Genomic DNA, 9,334 nt, shown 5'->3' on the forward strand with positions numbered 1-9,334 from the left:
GGCTATGGTAGATGTGGACTTTTGGAGTCCAGATGATAAAGCAAAAGGGAAACTTCATTCAGTATGGATAAAAATGTGGGGAGTGCCTGATACTCTGAAACATTACCTGTGTGTGTGTGTGTGTGTGAAATTGGCTTAGCTTTGGGCCCTGTGGTTGAAGTGGATATAGGACATATACATTCCAAGGAAGATATTTGAGTGAAGGTGGGAATGAGAGACTTACACAAGATTCCTGCTGGCACTGAAATAACTACAAAAGACCTGCTGCTATATGACATAGGCTTTGAGTTTGATTCTATTGCAGAACAGGGGTGGTACAAGTTTGATGAGGGGAATAAAATGATTTTTTTGACTATCTTGATCTGGAAAATCCTGAAACACACAGAGAGAATGATGTGCAGAAGAAAAGCAAACAATCTGAGATTGTGAAACCAAATGTCAGTCTGGGAAGCCTGGGGCTAAAGAAATATGAGAAAATGATCCTTAAAGCTGGTGACATAGGCCAAACTAGTGAAGCAGCTAATGAGAGAGTGGAGACAGTGACAGTAAGAGACACTCAAGGTGAAGAAGAAAGCCTGGGGATGAGATTACAAAAAACATAAGAATTAGCTGCCAGGTAGACTGCACAGCTTATGCTTGAAGAGAAGAAGAGGAATGAAATGGAAATCAAAAGGAAAACACTAGAAAAAGAGGTCAAGGGACAACATGAACTATTGCAAATTAACCTGAAAGTAAATGAAGAAGTGAGGGGGTCACAGTCAGGTGAAAAACATACTAAAAATGGAGAAGAGGAGGAAGATATTGATGATGAAGCAGTAGCAGAAGACAAGCAGGTGGATGGGGAGGAAATGACAGATCTTGAGCTGATGGAGCAGGCTGTTGGTTTGGGTTATATGGAGCCAGTGGACTATACTGCTAGCCAGGAAACATAATCCTTTGGGACAAAAGTTAAAAAAGCTGAGAAGGGGGAACTTGAATCCAAAGAGGAAGAAGAGCTAAGGAGATGCACCATATTGAAAGGCAAAGAGGATCGCAATATCACTGAGCTGGCCAAGGAGAGAGCAACACAGAAGGACAATTATGGTGAGTCAACATCTACTAGAATTATTTCTAGGTCTAATAGTTTCCTTCAAAAATTGCTGAAGGGGTGGGAGTCAACTTGGGGAACAAACCTGACATGATCAATCATAATTTCGAATTGATAAGAACTGTTGAACAAGCTAAAATTGATATGTGGTTAACTGATTATAACAAAAATAAAAAACAAACCTCTTTACATGAGGATGTTGATATCATTCATACTGGGGAACACATCCTGGAAAATCTATTAGATCAATGTGAGAATGTAGGGGACAAAGAGGAGGAAGAGGATTGGGATTTACTAAGGGGGCTTTTCTCATCCAAAAAAGGAAAAAAAAGGCAAAACTACGAGAGGTTCTGGAGTTAAAACTGCCTCGGCTATTAAGGCCCTAGAATCTTCTGCTAAGAAAAAGAGGAAGAAAAATATGAGAGACATCTTCTCGAATAAGAGAGGATTTGGGGGATATCAAAAAAAAGAATCCTCATGGAAATGGTTATGGACATGAAGCTGGACTTTTTGGGTCTACAAGAGACCATGAGGCAAGAATTTTCTAGAAATGATCTGCAGCAAATATGTGCTAGTAGGGATTTTCACTAGCATTTCACCCCAGCTGGGGGAAAATCTGGTGGCCTCTTGTTGGGAGTTAACTATACCACTCTAGATGTGATCTCACAAGATGAGAGGGATTATCATATCAAAATGCCAGTCCAAGATATGAAGACTAGGTTGATTTGGGACCTGGTGGTGATTTATGGAGATGCCCAGCTAGAAAGAAAAGCAATCTTTCTTGCTGAGCTATCCAGTGTTTTTCAAAATTGTGTCAACCCCATTTTGATTGGAGGTGACTTTAACATTATTAGAAAAGCCAGCGAAAAAAACAAACTAGGGTCCCCTGGACACTGGAGTTTTTTTGTTTAATGCCATTGTAGAAAAAGCTGGGGTGAGAGAGCTTGAGATGAATGGGAGACAATTTACATGGGGGAACAATTTACCTATTCCCACTTTTGAAAAATTAAATAGAATTCTTTGTAGTCCAGAGTGGGAAGAGACTTACCATTTAACCCATGTTACAACTCTAACTAAAGAAAAATCTGATCACACTCCTCTTCTCTTAGACTCTAGGGATTTTAAAAAATCTGACCCAATTTTTAGATTTGAAAATGCCTGGTTTCTGAGGGAAGGTATTGATAGAATTGTTCAGGAGGTTTAGAATGACCCAAGCATTAAAGGGGACATTATAGATAGATTGTTGGGTAAATTTAGGATTCTTAGACCTAAACTCAAAGGATGGAACAAGAATATGAATTCCTGGTACATAGAATTATAAAAAGATATTCTGATGAAATTGGATATTAGTGGTAAACATTGTGAATTAAATGGCCTCACAGCAACTGATAGAAAAAAACAAGTGCATCTGAGAGCTCAACTTGATAGACTTCTTAAACAGGAAGAGGCTAAATGGAGGCAGAGAGCTAAGATAGATGAAATTCTAGAAGGACATAGCAACACCAAATTCTTCCATGACAAAACTAACTGAAGACTTAGAAGAAATAGAATTAACATATTGGAACAAGCTGAGGGGCTTGTGGAGGGTGAAAAGAATCTGATAGATTACATCACTGACTTTTATAAAAACCTGTTTGGTCCACCTGATGACTCTTCAGTCTCTCTAAATATTGATAATCCAGAAAAGATACAAGATAGATACAAAGATATTCTGACCAAAGAATTCTCTTTAGAGGAAATTAAGAAGGTTGTGTGACGCCCTCGATTTGACGGTACACTAATCATACACGCAAATGTGTACGATCAAGGTCAAGGACTCACGGGAAGATATCACAACACAACTCTACACACAAATTAAAATAATACAAGCTTTATATTACAAGCCAGGGGCCTCGAGGGCTTGAATACATAAGCTCGAATACACAAGAGTCAGCGGAAGCAACAATATCTGAGTACAGACATGAGTTAAACAAGTTTTCCTTAAGAAGGATAGCACAAAAGAAACATTGATCGAAAAGGCAAGGCCTCCTGCTTGGGAGCCTCCTAACTACTCCAAGTCGTCAGCGGTCTTCACGTAGTAGTAGGCATCCTTCGGGTAGTAGTAGTCATCGGTGGCGTCGTCTGGCTCCTGGGATCCGTCATCTGGTCGCAACAATCGGGTATGGAGGAAAAAGAAGTAGCAAAGCAACTGTGAGTACTCATCCAAAGTACTGGCAAGACTTACATCAAATATAAACTGAGTATGCATCTGTATCAAAGGAATGGGTTGTATATGTGGACTGGGCTGCAGAAATGCCAGAATAGGGAGAAGGCTTAGTCCTATCAAAGACTAGCATCTTCTGGAAACCACCATCTTGCAGCAACAGGAGGGAGTAGAGTAGCATAAAGTAAAGTAGTAGTAGTGTTATCAACCTCGGCCAGAGATCCTTTCTCGACTCCCTGCGAGAAAGCACTCCCAGAGCCATACTATCCAGTTATCATCACAATCCAATTCTCATCAGCATCCAGTTCTCATCACAAGTATCCAGTTCTAGTTGTATCGATCGGGATACAACTCCAATTGTCCGTTACTGTAGGACAAGCTATCGATAGATGTTTTCTTCCCTGCAGGGGTGCACCAACTTACCCACCATGCTCGATTAACTCCGGCCGGACACACTTTCCTGGGTCATGCCCGGCCTCGGCCAAACAATACGCCGCAACCCGACCTAGGCTTAATAGAGAGGCCAGCACGCCGGACTAAACCTATGCCCACAGGGGTCATGGGCCATCTCCCCGGGAACTCCTGCATGTTGCGTACGCGGCCGGTGAGCAGACCTAGCTACCTCCTTCAACAAGGTAGGTGCTTTCCAGTCCAACCCGGGGCGCGCCGCTCAGTCGTTGACGTCTATTAAGCTTCGGCTGATGTATATGACGCAGAACGCCATACTATGCCCACGTGATGGTTAGTGCTATCAGGCCAGAGGCCCCTCGGATCAAATATCCAAATCATAGTGGATTAGGAACGCGCGGTAACGAGCAGAGACTCACGATCAATGTGACCCCGTCGCCCCGTCTCGAGTACTTGCAGCAAGGGCTAAGAATGCCTGGCCATGCCTCGTAAGTATCTCGCGGGCACCTTCCAGGTCAACCCGACTCCACATCACTCGCTATTAAGCTCGCGCGGGTACCCCTCAGGGTTGACCTGTCTTTAGTAACATGGCTCAGTGTAAGTTCATAGTAACCATAGTAACTGTGTGTCTAACACCAAGGGGAAAACCCGAGGAATCACCCCCGGTGAATTCCACTTGATGTTGTCATCAAGGTGAACGTAAGAGGATCCACCCTTGAGGTTCACACTTGAGGGGTTGCACGACAGAGCCGTAACGGAAGTGGTTAAGGAGGAAATCACCCTCGATGATCACGATCGTATAGATACACTACAGAGATCTCATCAGGAGTGATGTAAGAGGTTCCACCCTCGGCACTCGATAGTAACTCTACAGAGTCGTACAACTAGGGGTGATGTGCGGTGTCGGGGCCTGGACGTTGATCACGTTGAGCGAGTCATCAAACATAAAGCAAGGCAACTGGGACAAGGTGGGGTCACTGATGGATCTCTAACCAACCTATACTAAGCAGTTTAGGATAAGCAGGTAAGGTATGAAAGCAGGTAACAACAACAGGCTATGCATCAGAGTAGGATCATACAGAAAGCAGTAGCAGTTCTAATGCAAGCATGAGAGGGGAAGAAATAGGCGATATCGGAATGCTCAAGGGGGGTTTGCTTGCCTGGTTGCTCAGACAAGAAGGAGGGGTCGTCGGTGACGTAGTCGATCACAGCGGCATCATCGGTCTCGGGGTCTACCGGAGAGAAGAGGGGGAAGAAACAGTAAATATAAAGCAAACATAGCACCACAAAGCATAACATGGAAATATGATGTGCCGGGTGTAACCTAACGCGGTAGGAGGTGATACCGGCGAAGGGGGGAAACATCTGGGAAAGAATCCCCGGTGTTTCACGTTTTTGGATAGATGAAACGGAGGGAGAAAGTTGTGTTTTCGCTATGCTAGGGATGCGTGGCGGATGAACGGGTTGCGTATCCGGATTCGTCTCGTCATTGTGAGCAACTTTCATGTACAAAGTTTTTCCATCCGAGCTACGGTTTATTTTATATTAAAAAAAGATTGAAATCATTTTTAGGATTTATTTAATTATTTTAAATCAACAATATCCAAAATAGTGCTTGCTGACGTCAGCATGACATCAGCAGTCAGCAGGGGGTGTTGACTAGGTCACTGACATGTGGGTCCCACTGGTCATTGACTTAGTTAACTAAACAAGATTAGTTAATTTAATTAAAGTGATTAGGTTAATTAATTAGGCTTAATTAGATTAATTAACATGATTAATTAAGTTAATTAATTATAATTTATTTATTTATTATTTTTTTAAAACGTTCTAGGGCAGAGCCCCACTTGTCATTGGCCCAAAGGGTTCTATCGGGCGCCGGGCGGCGGATGCAGGCGATGCCCAAATGGGCGCTCGCGTTCGGGGCCGCACCAGAACGGGCGTGCGCCCAGGCCTGCAGGGGAGGCACCGACCACGGCAGTAGGCACCAGCACCGACGAGCGGCGGCCAGCAGGAGGCGACGGTAGGCGGCACGAGGAGGGGCGGCTGGCGCGGCGAAGCAACAACGGCGGCGGCGGGTCTGCAAGGCAGGGGCGGCGCAGCGCTAGGGGGAGACGGGCAGGCAGTTGAGGTGGAGCGGGAGGGCGACGCAGGGCGGCTGTACAGGGCGACGCCGGCGAGCGCTGGGGCTGCGGGGATGCGGTGAGCGCGCCGGGGAGGGCAGCGGTAAGCGGGCACGCGCATCGGGCGTGGCCGGCACGGCACAGGCGCGTAGGGACTGCGGTGCGGGGCGCGCGAGCTCGTGCGTAGCACGCGGCCACGGGCGCGGACGCGACGAGCGCAAGGCCCGGGCGCGGCCTCGGTGACGAAGGATGGCAGGGGAAAAATGGAAATGACGAGGGGCTCACAGTGGAGCGTAGGAAGGCGGCAGTGGGCTCGGGGAGGGTTCGAGGTCACGTCCGACGAGGAGGAGACGAGGACAACATGCGGCAGCGGTGGGCGTCGAGGCGCCGGTGAGGTGCGACGGGGTCGGGGTCGGTGACGAGGCGAGTCCGCGGCGTCAGGTGGGCGCCGCGCGAGGGAGAGCAGGGGCGCAAAGAAGGCCCTGGGGGGCGGCAACGGCGCCGGCTGTGGTGGCCGTAGCGGAGTGGTGGCTTACGTCGGGCGCGGCCGTGCGGAAGGAGGGGATCGAGCAGCGGCGCCCCGCCCCCAGGCACGATGCGCGCGCGCGCGCGCGCGCGCGCGCGTGTGTGTGTGTGTGTGTGTGTGTGTGCGTGTGTTGCGTGTGGTGGCGGCGGTGTGGGTGAACGAGGGAGCGGGTGGAGATCGTGGGGGAGTGGGGTTGGGATCTAGGGTTCGGTGGAAAGGGGATAGATGTAGGAAGGGTGGGCCGGTTGGGCCATGTGGGATGGGCCGAGGCCCATGGGGAGCTGGGGGGGGGGGTCTTCTTTTCTCTCCTCATCTTTTCCCTTTTTTCTTTTTTTATTGCATCACTTTTATCTTGTGTATTTTCTTTAGCTACTAAAAGAGATTTGTTTAATACAAAACTTGGCACAGAAAAACAAGGCAATAACCTGGGTTGGTACAAAAAGTTTCGAAGCATTTGGGAGTGTTCAACTATTTTTAGAAATTGAAAAGCTCAATTAATTGGCTGTTGGTCCACTAAATAAATGTTCAGGGGCACTGTGGGAATCCAAAAGAGGTTGGTTCCAACATGACAATGATCAAGCGAATTTATAGGATATTGTGAACATATTAGTTTTCATGTCTGACAAATATGATTTTTTGACTTTAGATTAGATTTGAATTTGAGTTGTGATTTGGATCAAGTGAAGATTAGCAACAGTAACTTGGTGACATGGCACTATTAACAGGGGATTACTGTAGCATGACTCTGGGGGTGTTACAAATCTCCTCCACTACAAGAAATCTCGTCCCGAGATTTAAGTGGGAAGTAAAGAGTAACTTCAAGAGAACTGACCCTTAAAGGGTTAATTATGTGGTGAACAATTCAGGGAAAGTGGCATAAGTATCTCTTGAGTCGAAACTTAATAGAACATCGAGAGCAAAGTATGAAGGTACAATAGGAAGTTTCAACTGAATGGGCAAACGATTGATACCTGAACAGAGTGTGAGAAAAGGGGTCCAGAGCATCGGGAATAGATCATCTGTCGGAAGGTGGCTCGTGACAACACACAAAACCAAGAGTATATGATACTTCAAAAATAAAAGATATACAGGAGAGTCAGGTTCCGATCCTGTGGAACTGTGGGTTATGGGCCCACCATGTGGGTTAAAAAGTAGGAAGGGTGCTGACATCTTGTACGGTCATGTTAGCAAGGCATGTCAGAGTGTATCCTATCAGTTATGTCGGCAACAACGTCGGTACCAAGGGCAAGGGACGAAGAGAACCATTTTCCTGCTCGTCGAACGAGGCGGACCATTACGCAAAGTTCTCGTCCATCGGTGGCTACCGGAATGTCATCAACAATAGTAACAGGGTCTTACTGATAGAGTGATACAACGAGGTGCTTACCTAAGCAGGAAATTATCTCTACTGAGATAAGTTAGTTTACCGGAAAGGTTAAACAGAAGAATGGAAAGGAAAATGTGTTTAAACACATATTTCAGGGGTATATCCTTCCCAAGGACAAGCAGAGCATGATATCCATGACAGGATAGAAGTATAAAACCATTTCAGTAAGGGGGAGGAAAATTCATGACATTACCCATACAACGGTGTTTGGATTGTAGATCAAGAAACATTCGACAATGTGCTCCCAATGTTCTTGTTGATATCCGGAATACCTCAGTCTTGCTTCGAGGTAGCATTAACATGGTGTTCCAAGTAGGGGTTGGAGTTGAAGATCACAAGAAATACTCAAGGAACAATTGCGGGAATAGCAAGGAGCTCAAGGTATAACCAATACATGATCAAACATGTCTTGGAAAGAAGATAAGGGGGTTGTCGATGATAACTCAAATCATTGAAGGTCAAGGATGGTTTTCTCACCATGAATTCAATTGATATCCTGGAAGAAGTCAAAATATTGCTGATGATTACAACACCTTGTCGGGCGTTTTCATGAAGATGTAATCGATGACGACGACATCAAGTCAAAGAAATGATGAAGCGAAAGGTTATTGAAACCACGGGTACGACACAAAGTCGAAACCAAGCTTGCTGTTCAAGGCGAAATGATATGATGAGGAAGAGCGACGTATGCTTAGCTCATCGTCGAAAATTGTGCTCCGGGAAGAGGGACCAGGTAGCATAGTTAAAATTTAGCACGAAATGGTATAGCCGATAAGGCTAGGAATGGCTTAAATGATTATTAAACTCGTAAGCAATGGAAATTATTAGAGTTACTGAATTAAAGTGCGGAATCGATTCACCTATCGGGGTTCTCGAGTGACTAATAACTCAAAACCAGGGGAAATCTCAAATTGGTGAGAAGCAATACTAGATGAAGACTCATAGGAACCAACACAGTTCTTTGTTATTCTCGAGATACCAAAGGATAATACTCGAAGGTAGAACAAAATAGAGGTAGCGGAGATGCATTTATCTGCAGAATACAAGTGCTTTAACTTGTACGAGAAATTGAATCAAAGGGGAACACTCATGGTCAGAACCACGGTTGCAAGGATCAAATCTCAGATATAATATGATCTTATACCATAGGGATAATTAATTTTAAGAGAAGCTTCCATGATAAGATCTACATCATGTCCATGGGCATGAAACAAGTTCAAGGTCGACTCCCACTTCTCCAATGCATATCATTTCATTTACTTCTCGCTTTCGATGAAGTTGTAGTGTTGAAATGTTATCTGGCAAAACACCAGAAGAGTAAGACTCATTAAAACTCTCGGGTTCAAACGGATTATGGGAAGCATAGGTTCAACCCATAGGGGCATCTTAGGAACCTATTTCACAAACTTCAGAAGTAAATAACACAAGCTCGAAAGCAGAGCATGGTTGACAAAAGGAGAGGATACAATTACCAAAGGCATTTATGTATCTGGGAAAGAACTTCACGAGGTTCTTTGAATATGAAGGACACTGTCGGATGATAATCTAATAATGGATCCGGTGATCCACAATGGAGTTGATGTAAGTATCGATATTCAAT

Source organism: Triticum aestivum, chromosome 7A, assembly GCF_018294505.1.
Source record: "Triticum aestivum cultivar Chinese Spring chromosome 7A, IWGSC CS RefSeq v2.1, whole genome shotgun sequence".
Lineage (NCBI taxonomy): Eukaryota > Viridiplantae > Streptophyta > Magnoliopsida > Poales > Poaceae > Triticum > Triticum aestivum.